Source organism: Pinus tabuliformis, chromosome 5_1, assembly GCF_031772625.1.
Source record: "Pinus tabuliformis cultivar Carrire ecotype Pingquan chromosome 5_1, CPIR1, whole genome shotgun sequence".
Taxonomy (NCBI): Eukaryota; Viridiplantae; Streptophyta; class Pinopsida; order Pinales; family Pinaceae; genus Pinus; species Pinus tabuliformis.
The window spans coordinates 215,273,958-215,289,653 of NC_142305.1; positions in this window are offsets into that span (position 1 = coordinate 215,273,958).

A 15,696-nucleotide genomic window follows, 5' to 3' on the forward strand; every position below is an offset into this window, starting at 1 on the left:
AACCGTAGGAGCTTGTAATGCCTTTACTAGCTTGAGACCTAGTAACAGAGCTTCATACTCTGCCATGTTATTAGTGCATCTAAAGTTTAATCTACAAGATCTGCCTTCTGCATGGGTTTTCTCTTTGTTATGTATCCAAACTCCAGCTCCTGCCCCTAACTTGTTGACTGAGCCATCAAATTCTAGGACCCACGGGATATCTTGCTTGACCGGAGATTTGAAGATCTGTTCATGGGATGGCAATGTAAGCAGGAGTTGGGGTTTCTTCTCTAGCTTGTGTTCTAGGACAGTTTCATCACTTGGTTGAAAATATTTGACAACTAGAGGAGGGGCAGTGTCTAGTGCTTGACTGATCGATGTTTTATGGGTGGTACTTCCTTGATTAATGTTTTGTTCTTGCATGAGTGTTTTGGTCCTAATATCATTGTTTGAGAGGCTTGCGCTGTCATTGAAGAAAATGAACGAATCTATGTCTGAATGGACAGCATATACAGGAAAGTTTTGAGGCTTTTCCTCACTGCTGACCATGTATTTCATGAGTGTTTCTCTGTAGAGTCTTTTTGGTTGCCCAAAGACAGAGATGGTGGCATATGACATATCTAATTGCAGGGAGCCTTGGAGTTTAGCTCCCCATGATCTTGATAACAGCATCCCATATTTAGGTGGGATATCAGCGACTACAACATCCATTAGAATGGTTTTGTTAGGGTATTGAACCAGAGACACACATAAATCTTTTATTAGACCTAAACACTTGACTTGGCTGGAGTCAAAGGAAAACAGGTCCTTGTATGGTCTTGTTATATCCAAATTCAATCTTTCCATGACTGCTTTTGGCATGAGGTTATGAGAGGCACCTGAGTCAAACATCGCATTATGCAGTATTTTGTCATGAATATGCAAGCTGACATAAAAAGGTAATATCCCTGTGACTACTGTTTTTCCATCTACCTCTGGGCCAAACAGTAATTCCGGAGTGTCATCTAACACATTTACATCATCTTTGCTATTAGTGAGTTGAAGGGATTTCTTAATCTGTTGCTTATAGATGTCATGCTTGGCTAGCTCTGAGAGGGGAATTGCTATCTTTAGCTTGCCAATCTCTGTGCCTAGGTCAAAAAGTTTATCAGCTTGGGTTTTGGAGTTATGGATAGCAGCCCTTTCTTTGCTCATTAAATTTTCTTGTTGGTTTTCATCTTGACTTTGAGACCTGCCCCTTTCACTCATGTCTTGAGGGGTAATATTTAAATCAGGGTGAGAGGACGACGTTGCCATAGGCTGATGTAGTGGTGACAATAGTTTGGTGACCTCTTCGACCACTACTTCTTCTGTAGGCAAGTTTGTTTTGTCATTAGGTTCTGTGACTATGGTTCCTTTAGACTGCTGTTTATCCTTTATCTTTTCAGGCTGATTTACATTTACAGTCCTACTCCTTAGCTTGTACTGTTTATGGACTTCATAGACAGCACTATCATATCCTTGTTTAAAATCAAAGGATTCTCCTGATTTAGTTTGGAATATTTTGATTTCATCATCCTCATGATCCTCTTGTGTTAAGAAAACTTGGCTTTTACCATCTAGACCCATTAGATTAATCTCAGGATCTTCATTGGGTTCAGTTGATGTTGAAGTTTCTGCATAATTTTCTTGGAAAGGGGTTCTTATGTCTTGGTCAGCACTTGTCTTACCCATGTTTTGGTTTTGAGTTCTCCTAAAATTCGGATTTCTAGGAGGGTTATTTTGTGGTGCTTCCCATGATGACTTTCTTTCAACCGATTCCACTCTTTCACCCAATCTCTTCATGCTATTTAGTATTGCATCCAGCTTTTGATCAAAGCCCGAGGGTTCTTCTTTGAAGGCAGTCCTTTTTTCCAACTTTGCCCTGTTTCTTTTGGCAATTAGGTTAGCTTCCACTGTGACAGCAACCCTTTGAGCTTCTTCAAGGGTTGGAGGATCTCTTTCCTTCAACTGATAGGCCATATCAGGGTCAAAACCATCAGGGAATTTATATAGGGCTAAATCAGGAGGGGGCCTTAAGTTCTGTGGGATAGCATTATATACATTGTTAAACCTAGCACAATATTCCAAAACTGTTTCTTGGGGACCTCTCTTAATAGTGTCATATTCACCAAGTACGTGGAGAGGATCTTTCTTCTTCTCCCATCTGTCAATAAAAACTTCGTAAAGCTGATCAGGAGTTGTAATGGAGTTTGCATTCAGGGATCTGAACCAAGTTCTAACATCCCCAGTTAAGCTTTGAACAAAAATTCTCATTCTGACACTGTCATCATCTATTTCATAGGTCTCAAAGTGGTCTTGCATCTTCTTAGCATGCTGGATAGCTGTTAAAGAGCCATTGGAGTCAAAATATGAGATTTTGCTTTGATAATCTTGAGGTAAAGCTGCAGCATTAGCTGGTATCTGCAGAGGTGCATACCTGTTAGCCATATTTATGGGATTTAGAGGGTTGATAGGAACAAACGGGACAACAGGGATCACTGGTATAACAGGGTTAATGGGATGAGTGGCTAGTGGGAAACTGGTTAAAGGAGTATGTGCAGTGGATGAAGGTGAAAGAGGAGGACTTTGAGATGTTGATGGTGAACTAGGGGAACTAGGGGTGGACCGGAAAAGAACTTTGCAAGGAGTGGGAATCAGGCTGGGATGATCTGAACTTATATTTGAATCAGCAGGCTTCTCCTGCTTTTGCTGTCTCCTGATGTTTCTTCGGATGGTATTTGGATTATCAACAATGATGGGTGGATTAGGGTCAGGATTTGCCCTAGTGTACCTTGGGTTTTTCTTGGGAGCCAGTTTCTAACTGTTTTTCAGGACTCTTATAGGAAGTTTTTATATCTGCAAGGACTGGATGAAGATTTTGGAATGGCTATATATTCTCAGAGCTAAGATGAAGATTCCCCAAACAAGCTCCTCCTTAAAGCTGTTAATGTGATGCAGAAACAGTTCTGAGGCCTCTTGGCTGGTTTCAGGCTTGATGGTAGCTTTGGAAGACAGATAGTAATTGAAAAATCCTAAGAAGTCCCCAGTGGAGTCGCCAATTATGTTAACACCCAGGTTGTTCCCTATGACTCCCAAGGGAATACGGCCGGGGTAACCACTAACCAATCTTTGGGTTACAGTTCCTAGCCTAACTGCAACCAGAGAGGGCTCTCTCTTTATGATTTGTCTCTGTTATGATGGTGTTTTAGGCTAGCTATTATGCTCAGGTTTTGGTTTATGTTTTGGTTGAAGGATTCTCTTTCAAGTCTTATGATATAGTGTTTAGATAGTATAATACCATTGGGCAATGGAGTCTGGAGTTGTGAAGTGATCTGATACGCTAGATTGGTGGTGTTCAAACTGCAAGGCCTATTGTGTATTTTAGACAGACAAAACTAGATTAAATGGTGATGTATGTCAACCAACAGAAAGCAATTAAGAATTTTCTATTAAGTTGGTGGGGTGAAAGTGAGCACGCTGCACAGGAGCAAAACTTGAATTCCTGTGACAAAGGTCACTATGAAAGATGTATTCTGAAAGTGCAGCAATTAAGAATTACACTTATCTAGATTACAGCTGAAGAAAACATTCATAAACAGCACAGATTGAACTCAGGGTACTCAGTGAATAAATCCTGAAAGCTATTCTTTTTCCTTGTTGCTTAGTATTGAAATCAGATAACATATATGGATTTTAACAAAATAACTAATTGACAGAGAGAGATACAGAGACTTATTGTATGGTGAAATACACAGGGATCCAGCAGTTATCAACAGACACCAGAACGCATCCAACACCTCAGAAATCCGAGAAATTCCATTGCTTTCTCTATTAACTTCTGAAAGGATTACAGCATAAGAACTTCTTCAGGAGAAATCAACAACAACCCTTGCAATCTTATGCGAAGGAGACTTTATAGGAATACGTATACAAAATATCTCAGGCATTGAGTCATCCGAGAGAGAAAATATCTTCATTATTACGTTCAGAAAGTAGGCAAGGAGTTATTACAATTTTGAATGCAGCGTAAATGCTCTTTATGTCTGTCAGAGGATTGTTTTGACTTTTTAAGAGTCACTGAGTCGGTTGCATTACTCTGTTTTAATTCTGGAAATACGCATTTACTTTTGGCTGCGCAGTGCATTCTCGGGTTTGCCAGCTGTGGTCTTCTATTTCTGCTTTGTTGGCCGCTACACCCGCTGAGTTGGCTCAGCTTTGATTTATGCTGCATGCTGACTTTGCTGAACTGTGCTTTTTATAAAAATTTGTAAAAAATAGAAATTGGTGAATGCCTTACTGATTACAAAATTCTCTGTATTGCATCTGTCCACCATTCCTGTGTAGGGAGCTGATGCCTGAGGATGGCCTCCATTGTCTCTTCTGCTTCTGTATATTTGAAAAAATTTGGGGCCATATCAAACAAGTGATTAATTTCATTCATTATAAAAAATAGATTTTCTATCTTACTATAGAAAACCTGCCCTGCAATAGGCCCTGTGTCTTCTGAAGTGCTGGCCCTCTCATTGATCTGTGCTGAGGCAAAAACATTTACTCTTTTAGCATACTGTTCATGGGTGAATAATTTCCCTCCGCTGTTCAGTAAGCTAGGGAGTCCTCTACTCTGCAATACCTGAAATTTCTCCATGAACCTATTCACCTCTGTTTGCATATCCTGGGTTCTTCTGTCCAATGTCTGTACCAGATTTCTAAGAGTAAGAACCCTCTTGATCATTTGAATAGTCTCAGTTCTATTTGTGATTCCAATGGTGGCTAACTGAGAACTTGTTTTGTGGTTAAGCACATTGATCATTCTTGTAGCCACTTCAGGCATATTTCCTAATAAGGCTCTTGATGTTCGGATTTCCTTCTGTGCCTTTGGGATGAGCTCTAGTTGCTCATGGATTGTCTCAATATATGGCCATTGGTTGGTGATGGATTGGCCAATATTGGACCATACTGTTGCTCTGATCTCAGATATGATTTTATCTAGCTTGAGCTCATTCTCAAGCTCCTTGATCCTATCTTTAAGGGCTTTGATTTCCTTGGCCTTTTCTCCCACCTCTCTTTTTGTCTTATCATGCCTTTCATTGACCTTGTTCAGCTTTTCTCTGGTTTCATGCAGCTCTGTCATCTGAGCTTCCAAGATTTGTATTTCATTCTTTAATTTCTGCATGTCTAGGCTCTGTGCCTGTTCTGTACTTGTAGGTGCTGCTGAAGTGGATGTAGCTGTTTGTTCAGTTTGTTGAGGTGGAGGCACAGTGGTAGGAGCAGCGTCCTCAAGATTGATGACTTGAGGAAGAGGCTGAGAAGTCTGACCCTCTTGTCTTTGCTTTAGTGCTGCTTGTAAGGCCGCTTGAGTAGCCTCAGACTCTCCCAATTTCTCCTGTGTCTGCAGAAGCTGCTTATATATAGATATTAGCAGATCTGTGGCATCCTTTTCCATCCTTTGTTGGGCTACCTCATCTGTTTGGGGGTGGATGGTAGCTGGGAGCTTGACTTTCTTCCTTAATGCAGCCATGTCAGCATCCCTTAGTTTCAAGATCTCCTGTATTCCTTTGATGTCATTGGGGTTATGCCCAATTTCCACGATGATGTCCTCTAGGGATTTTATCCTGTTGTCTTTGGCCTGAGATGAAGCCCTCTCCAATTCTAGTTGAGAGGCTGTAGCATTGAGGCTGCTTGTTAATTTGTAATTCTCCAACGTTTTGTCTGCCAAGGAGGCATACACCATTTCGCCAGTTTGCTTGTGCAGCTCAATTTTATCCATTGGGTGGATGTCCTTGGCCAGGACCTCTAGATTAGTCCTGAGATAATCTGCAGTAGATTGTGGCTGGAGTGCGGTTGGTATGAAGTGACTCATAGTCAACTTGCCTTCGTCCACATCAAAGGCAGCCATTAATCTTTGTTGGTTGGAGGGGGCCATTTTCAACAAATGGTTATATAATTTGATTTTCATGGGTTCACTCCTTCTTTTGATGTCTATAAACTGCTGTTTGATGCCTACCTCTCCTTCCCTCTGCTGGCTGGAGGAAGTGACCTCCCCTCCCATGATTCTGTCTTGTTCTTGGTGGAAGGAACTGACCGAGGCTTCCCTGCTGGGTGGGCCCATACCCATTGCTTGTCTAATTGCCGCATCATCCTCTGAGAAGTCATTTAATCTCTGTCTCTTCTCCCCTTGGTTGATGGATGAAGTCATGGGTGTTTCTCTGTCTCTTTTTCTACTCAGGTCCTCCTTCTGTGGAGTTTGAAGGACCGAGGCATCAGTAATGTTTTCAGGCCTTGAGTGTTCTACATTTTGGGCCTGCTGCTCAGTGGTAGGTGGGGTATCTACCACTTTTTCTTGCTGTAAGGGCTGCTGTGTTTCAGGTTGCCCTCCTCCTTGCTGCTGTTGCTGTTTTTGTTGTTGTTGCTGCTCTGCCTGTTCTTTCTCTCGCTGCTCTTGCTCTATCTCCATCACCTGTTCTTTTCCCTTCTCTGATATATTTCCAGCAACTCTTGTAGCTTGCTGTTGGGCGGTTGAAGAGGATGCTGCTGCTCCAATTTGTGTGCTCGGCAGTGAGCTGACCTGTGAATAAAACTCAAGGTCAGCCATTTTCTCTAGGTTTCTTAGAGCTCTTTGATTAAGCTCTTCTTGAGTAACAGCTTCTTCTAGAGTCCCTCTCCTCCATTTACTTTGATTGGCTTGTTTTTCTATGTGAGGAAGGCTGCAATGATCATAAGCAGACAATTTGTATTTAAGCCTCCTCATGGTAATGAAGTTGTTAGGGTCATAAGGTTTCCATAGGAAGCTGTATTTGAGACCAAGGCCCCCAAGTATTCTATCTGCTTCCTTCCACCCTTCCTCCCTTTCGTTATAGAGGAAATGGCCAAGTTGACTTTTGACCTTTAGCTGTGCCTTCTTACCTTTGCCTGAAAAGTGGAACATATCCACAAAGCCAAACTGCCTGAAGTATTCTAAGGCAAGTAGTCTCATAGGCACAAATCTGGGTAGTCTAAATGGGGGCAACTCACACCCATATATTCTGATGACGGTGTGGTGTTGGTAGAAGTACCAATCCCCAATGTTGTATGCTTTTGATAAATGCAGGAGTCTTTGCATCTCATCTGTCAATCTGGGAGGAGGTGAGCCCAAAAGTAGAGTCATGGCTGGATGAATGAAGTGATCAATGAACTCACAGTAGGTGTATGGAGAATAGAAATTGAGGTGGAAAGCAGATGTCCAGTACACCACCGATCTCAAATTTCCCTGTGCATCTTCTCTTTTCATTGGGAAGGAGAACTTCTCATGCTGGAAGTATAGAAGCAAATGATATATGTAGGAAGTGTATTTAAATACCCTATCTCTTGATAGGTTCATCAACTGCTCATGCATCTTGTCTGAGATGTATGTGGCATAGTCATAGCAGACTGGTTTTCTTCCTGGAGAAAACATGAGCATTATGTGCATAACCGTTTCATCCACATATTCCACTGAATCATATCCCAGGATGGGACTAATCATGTCAACAAGGTCCAGGCCCAATTGGTTGAGGTAGACAGAGTTGATGGGAGGAGTTTGTACAGTGTCAGCTTTGATGAATAACTGGTTAAGCTTTGTAATCTGGGCCTCTGTCATTCTGGCTCCCCCTATTATCAAATCAGCTAGTGATAGAGGGACCAACTTCTTATTTGTTTTGAACTGCAGCATCTCCCTGATGGCTTCAGGGGTAGTGAGAAACAGAATTACGCCTGAAGAATCAAGCACTGCCCTCTGGGATGCATCATAATACTCAGCACATAAGTGGATGAGTTCTGGGAATTGGTTGACCTGTGGTAGCTTGAAGATTGGGAGAGAGGAATCCCAAATTCCCAAGATGTCTGTCCCATTCTGATGTTGGATTTTAATTTCATTTAGTATTTGGAGATGAAACCTGCTCCTGCTTAGCATTTCTTCTGATATGTTATAGTCTAAGTCAGCTAATGCTTTCCAGCCCAATGCTCTGTGAGGGGCATTCAGAGGAGCTACATTGAGGGCTATAGGAGCCACAGGAGGATCCATGGTTCTTCTTAGGATTCTGTTTTTCAAGGACTGGTGTTACTATGCAGAGTAACACAAACAGCGCTTTTTCTGAGGAAAATGAGAATTTCTGAGGACAAAGAGTGAATGGGAAAGGCTGTAGCGATTGAAATGCTGCTTTTGAACCAGTGGGTGAGTAGCAGAGTTGAACAACGTATGTGTTATGGTAAATTTGGTTTTCACAGGCAACTGGTTCACGATTGCGCGAACCAGTGAGAAAATTGCGTTCAGTTTGCCCAATGTGGCCTTGTAAACATGTAATGGCAGCACTGGTATGGTATTAGTGTTGGTTCAGTGGAGTTTAATGGTGATTTTAGCATTTCAAGGTCTGTTCATAGGCTTATAAGCGGAATTCAACGAAAATGGACTTGCAGAGTGAAAATGAGTAATACCTGTGGAATCTGGTCGGTTAAAACTCGCGAATGCTTGCAGGAAGGACGCTCTGGCGGTCTGGAAGCCTTTTCGCCGGGCTGGTGGAGGCTTGAACGTGAAATTACATGCAGAGCAACAATGCGGCTTTTTCCAAAAAAAATATCAAAAACGCGACTTTTTGGCTCAAATATAGATTTTGGTGATTTTGGCGCGCTTTTGTGCTGACGTCAGCACGACGTCATAGGTGGGGACAGGGTCGGATGACGTCAGCAGGACGTCATCCAGCCAGGTGGCGGGTTCTGGTTGGTCCACGGGGATGGTGAGGTGGCAGGACAGGTCGGCCAATGGATGAGCGGAGGGATGACGCGACGGCATGACTGCGGTGAAGGGGCGATGACGTGGTGATGATGTAATGCAGGCGGTAATGAAAAAACCGGAAACCGCGGCGGTTTCTTATCGCACCGCCTATGGTACGGTGGCGGTAAACGTCAGTAGTACCTCCGATGAGCCGTGGAGGGGACGCGTGGCTGCCGCATGACGTAGCCAAAATACGGCCATCGGACGATATCCTTCGTACAGCAGATGTGCTCCGATGCCGCGATGGCCGTCGGATCCGGAGGGGCATGATCTAACGGCTGTCGGAAGTTTGATGTGATTGGGGGATAGGACAGATAAGGATCGGACGTCGGAAAGGGTCCGCTGTGACCAGAGCCGTCGGATCTAGAGGTGTTTGATCGGACGGTCATTGGTAAGGTTAAGTGATAGATAGGTACGGGGAGCGGCGGAGTTTATTTTAATAATATTTCTGGGGATCTGTGCACGGGCGGGGGACTTCGGTAAAGTGGGTTTTTTGCGAATTTTAGTGAAATGAACCCGCCCTTTAGACTTAGGATAAAAAAGGAAAAAAGGCTGGATTTTCATGATTTTTAGCCATTTTGAAGCGGGTACGGATAGAAACTTAGGCTTTTAGGGGGGTTTTTCATGTGCAAATGGGGGTCAAAAAATGAGGAAATGAATTTGCAGAGGAAAAGGGAGATTTAGCTTAGGTTTATCAAGATGACCAGGTGTCATCTGATCCCTGACATGGGACTATATGGCTATAATGCCAAGGGGGAGGGATATTTATACAAAATTTGGGGTTTATACACCATGGTGTTAGTAATATTAGGGAAAAGGTGATATAAGGGATCTATATAATAGAGTTAGTGTTAGCATGGATGATGGAAGTGAATGGGGGAAAAACACTAAGTTCATTTGAAACTTACTTAGTTTAGGGAGTAGATCAAAATGAAAAGATTTTTAGACAAGAAATGTGGCTTTGGATGAACAAGAATCATTATGAAACCATGATCTTCCTCCCTGAATCTCAGCTCATAGAGGGATGTTAGCAAATGAAAAAGAAAGGGGGAAGGAGGGAGGTTAGTTATGGTCCTTGCTGTAACTTGATGAATATGAACACCTTGTCACTTGATAGACTTTGCCTTGGTAATCATAGTCAACATATCTGCAACGGTAATGATAGCCTTTCTGCAACTCCAACTACTTACCCAACTACTTTCCTAGCATTTTTATTTCTTCTTAGAGGGTGCACTTGGACTTGCAGACCCTTACTTGCCTTTTCTTTTCTTTGGCTTTTCCTTTTATTTTTTCTATCTACTTCTAACCTTATTGCTTCCAAGGTCCCAGATTGAGCAGTTGGGAGCCTTATTTTCTCTACCTGAACTACTTGTCTACCAAGATTAAACAGTTTGGACAGACTCCTTTCTCTATTCTACAACTGTAAATTTAAACCATGGAATGATTCAGATTAAGTTGTTGAATCACCCATCAAAATTTGAAGCTCATACCAAGCTATAAGCATAGATTGGGTTCTCTTGGAAATATGTGATCTTTGAGTCATCAAAGCAGAACAAATTTGGACCTTCCATAACCAATCATGAAATATGAAACCTATTAGTATAGGTATCTAACAGAAAGAATACTTGATAAGTTGATTATTTACTCCATCTAGGATGACCTCACTTCCCTGTGACACTTCAAATTTCTGCTTATTGGATGGGATATTCAAGGAACAAGACATATAAGAAATAAGACACAAGGAACAAGGAGTTGAGGGGGAAGCTTCAATGAGAAAATCTTCCTTGACTGAAATAGATTCAAGATTCAAATCTTTGGAAAAAATGTTTTCTTTAGAAGTCGAAAGATCAAAAGGTACACTTGGGAATACATCATCATATACAATAGTTGAGCTAGAATCACTAGGATGATGGTTTTCCAAGACTGCAGATTGATTATGAAAATGAATTTCATTTGATTCATCACCAAGATTGATATATTCAAAATCAACCAAGGATGAAAGAACATTATCTTGACATGGAGGATTTTGAAAAAGAAAAAAAGATCAAAAGAATCATCATCATGTTTCTTTTCTACCTGTGAAATGTGACTACCTTTCTCCTGATCAATACTTGGATTTGGAAGAGACTGATTAATAAAATCAAGGGGCAGGGGATCATGAGAAAGAGATGAAAAATGATTGCGGGTATCCAAATCAGATTCAAGATTGAATTTATGAGCATTAATATCATCTTGAGAAATTAATGGATTAGCCTTCGCCTTAGGATCCATGAACCATTCTAAGGTTTCCTCCATTGGATCTAAATCATGGAAAGTGGGAGAAGATTGAAGAGACGGATCCGGAATTTGATATCTATATTTCCCAACTTCAACATTATCACAAGGAGGCACCCAAATTGGTACTGGGAAAGGAGGAGGACAAGGAACAAAAGGAATAGTAGGCTTATCCTCTAATATTAGTGGTGTCTCATGATTTACAAGAGTTGGGAAACTAGAAACATTAGGGAGTTTTGACTCACCATGTAAAGAGATTTGAATCAAACTTTCAAACTTCCTTTTAAGGAAGAACCAATCCATATATTCTCCAGGAAACTCACAACATAAGTGAAGGAATCTATTAGAAAAATCCTCAATTGATTCATTAGGCTCCATTCTAAGTTGATTAATTCTTTTATAAACATCTTGGTAATCATACCTATCAAAATTTTGATGAAGCTCCTTGAGAAATTGATCAAAAGAATGAATAGAGGCAGATGGTAAGGTATGAAACCATCGATTAACATGACCTTAAAGAGTGAGGAATAGAAGCACACAAGAAAAATCGTCATCATCAATTTCTTAATATTCACAAAATTTAAGAAGATCATAAATTTGCTCGACTATGGATGTTCCATCCTCACCATCAAACTTCAATTGAGACAATTCATAAAGAGGCTCATCAAGGATTAAAAGTTGACCATTTGATATATTGGAAAAAAACCCAAGAATATGATTTGAGGATGAGCCATTAAAGATAAGAGATTCAAACAAATTCAATGGGAACAGCTTGTCATTTGGCCCTCCTTCTAGTGCCAAAATGTTGACATTGTTGGATATTTCCAACATACAAGGGATCTCCCTGATGTGAAGTCCCAATCAGACCTCACATCATTTGGAGTAGGAGCCCCATCTGAAGTATCGACTCGACCACCATAACACAAAGGTTCACCTTGGTCTCAATGGATAACATAAGAGATTATATACATAGACCTTGAAGAAGCAAGTTGACATTGTGAAACATTGATTGCAATGTGTAAAAGGCTACCTTCATGAGCAAGAGATGAGAGTAAGTCTCTAGAAGGAATTAATAGTACTAACCTAAGAGAGACACAATAGAGCATGAAAATATTAATTATCAAAATAGTTTGACACATAGCGATTATTAAAGCAAATACAACACACATTAAACAAGATGAATACCAAAGCCACCGAAATAGTTCAATTTCTCCAATACATATGAACATAACATATACCGTAGACATCCCAAGAATAGTCCTAAAACATTTACATGCATGAAAATGTGTTGGCTAATTGAATTTCAATTAGGTGAAATATCCAAGTATTACAATAATGTGGAACTAGTTCTAGTAGTGTAACATTAAGTCACTTATTGCTTCTCCAAAGAATATTTTTCTCTCCTATTCCAAGAATAGAAGCCAAGACTATCTCTTCAAAGCTTTAAGCCTTCAAAATATGTTTTATTGAGTTATGAGGTCGTTGTTATAACAAAAGGAAGGAACTTTCATATCCTCATTACTCTTGGGTTACCCTCATGACTCTTAGACTTCTAATGTGTCCTTTGGAGTTCTAAACAAATCTTGTTCTAAATTACCTTTGGACTTCTATACAACTATGTTGATCATATATGACTATGTGACTCTTCATATTCCACATGTGACCTTTGGACTTCCACGCCTTACATTTTGTCCTTTTCCTTCAAAATACATCATTACATTCCACATGATGATGTCGAATGACACATGGACACACATTGACCATTATGTTGACATTTATATAAGTTACAACTTGACAATGATGACAAGGACTTCATGATGAGGTGGAAATGCCAAGTTGTCTTGCTTGCTGCTTCATCTTACATTCTTGATGGTAGATCTAATCTATGCTTCATATTCATGAAAGATTCACTTTATTGCCTATATTCACCCTCAAAAGGGTCTTGAATGAGCTTTGGGATTCTTTAAGTCATCATGTAGTGTCTTGATTTTGTTTTGGTCCATGATTTGCTTCATGTCTCCATGATATATTTCTTTAGTTCTTCTTCTCTAAAAGTGTTTCTTTATGCTTTCTCCTTGCTATCTGCTTTGAGAATTACCTTTTCATTCCAGGAAGGTACTTTACCAATGAAAATCATTCATTACAAATAAAAAAACATCCTTAAAAACATCTATTCTATCACTGCCTAGGTCATGGAATGATCAACTCATGAAAGGCTTCTGAGAGGGTTAAATGGATGCTTGATTAGGAGGTCACAGTCAAACTCATCAGTGGCTTACAAAAAGGATCCATTGTTCATTTTTACTACGTTGAAGGTACTAAAAGGTCAATGCTCACAAGAATTCTTCAAGGTGTGTGTGTCCGCTCAAGAAAGAGAGAGGGAGAACTTAAGGGAGCAAGGTGCAGGTCTGAAGCACGAAGGAGAATCATTCATTAGTTTAGGGTACACTTGTGTGCTTGTGCGCTCAAGGGACAAACGATGGTGAAGGGGCACACACCAAAGGAAAAAGGGATCAGGCTTCAAGCCTTCCCAGTGCAATTGTGCACTCAAGAGGAACTAGGAGTGTGGGATGAAGGCTTTGTGACTACACCATGCATCCTATGGGAAGAGGGAAGGATGAAGGCTTTGGATTCATGATTATGTCATGTTCCCTAAAGGAAGAGGTAAGGATGAAATATTTTGTGACTATTCCATGCACCCTAAGGCAAGAGGGAAGTATGAATGCTTCGTTCTTTGTGATTGCACAATTCACTTTTAAAGAGACAAAGGATTCTTGTTGTTTTGAAGTGCGCTTCATTGTTCCAAAGTGCACTTTCTAAGGGAGACGAGGTCCTTGTCCTTCCAAAGTGTGCCTTGTTGTTTTGAAGTTTTCTTCATTGTTACAAAGTGCACCTTGTTGTTCTGAAGCGCCCTCGGGGTTGGGAGGGCATAGTTCTCTCCAATAGTGGTTGCTTGTTCATCTAGAATGCACTTTTCACTAATGGAGGTAGAAAAAGGCTAGGTCACTTATCCTAGTTAGTATTAATGCATTGTGAGATGGAGGTGACCTTAAAAATGCAGTGCATATGGGAGGAAAATATACATCAATGAGGCTCATGAATAATTTTTGCTCATCACAGTGTAAGAGGGCTAACGCCTTTACAACTTTCACTGAGCAGGAAGAAAACATGAAGATGATGCTCACAAAATGCGAACGACCTTAAAAGCGACACACACCAAAGTGAAGATAACATGAAAATGACACTTATTAAAGTGGAAGCAAGCAAAAGCGACAATTGTAAACATGAAAGTGATGCTTCTGAAGGAAAAGGTGCACAAAAGCGACACTTCGAAAAACTCACTGAACTAAAAGTACAATTGTAATCAAAGTGAGGGAAATTGTCAATGAAAGTGTGCAATAACTATCGACATGAGTTGAACATCACCTAGACACTATCTTGACAGACGGACATTGTTCCTGTTCAAGCTTTCATACAACAAGTGTTCTTATGAATTCATTATTGACTAAGCATGTGTAGGAAAGTGACTTTGACAAGTACAACTTGAGAAGAAGAATTAAAAATTTCACAAAACATCAATCAACCATGTAGGGATTATGGAATGATAGATTGTAATATACTTAGTAGGCTCCAAAATTCAAGTGTAGGAAAAACTTTGGAGGGCTTTGATCACAGGGTCAACATGATGGTAGATGGAGAAGAGGTCAAAAAGGACCTCGATTAGGTTTTGTTCCTTGGATCTAATCCTTTAAAGAAAGCTTCTTCAATATCATTACTTGTCAAATCAAAACTTGAAAAAGAAATTGTTGTATGAAGATAGTGTGTGGATTATGATTTAATAATTATATATCAAATGTACAAATAAAAAGGCATGTAACAAGTACATATAGATGAAGAAAAGAGAATTATCTTGGGGGGGCAAAAAAACAATGAAAGAGTGATTTCAAGGGGATTACAGCCACAGTGGAAGCATGGTCACAGGGGAAATACAGGAACAGTTACAAGCAAGCAGTGGAAGCATGGTATCAAGAGGATGTTAAATGTTAGCAAGAAGGAAGCATGGTTTAGTCAAGTCGATAGGATCATCCAATAACATATAGGATCATCAATATGGAAATTTTTCCACAGATATATGTGACCCTTTGTCAATGATTTCAAAGGGGGGAGGGAGATTGTAGACATTAGCTTTAAGAGAAGTAGGAATTTGAAATGGGATAGATTGCATACATTGGTCAGGGAGATATTATAGATAGGAGTTATTGATTTTCTTGACATCAAATGACCATTAATGTCGACGGATTTTACCATCAATGGCAAAGGGGGATATTTTTGCACATAGTGTTGTCATTCATGACAACAATATGTCACTAATTTCAAAGGAGATTATGAGAAAACAGTAGGCGTACCATTTTGATGACCAAAGATCAACATGACTCTTTGTGAAGTGATATGACAGTTGAATATTTCACAAGGTCTCATTCCAATGAAGATATGGGTGCTTGCAGTTATTCAAGTTTTGATGAAGTTATGTTGCTCATAAGTCTCTACAAATAGAATTATTGAATATATCTCTTTGATACCTTTCCAACAATATATCTTTCTCAGAAAACTCCTCCTGGATGAGAAGTTATGGTTAT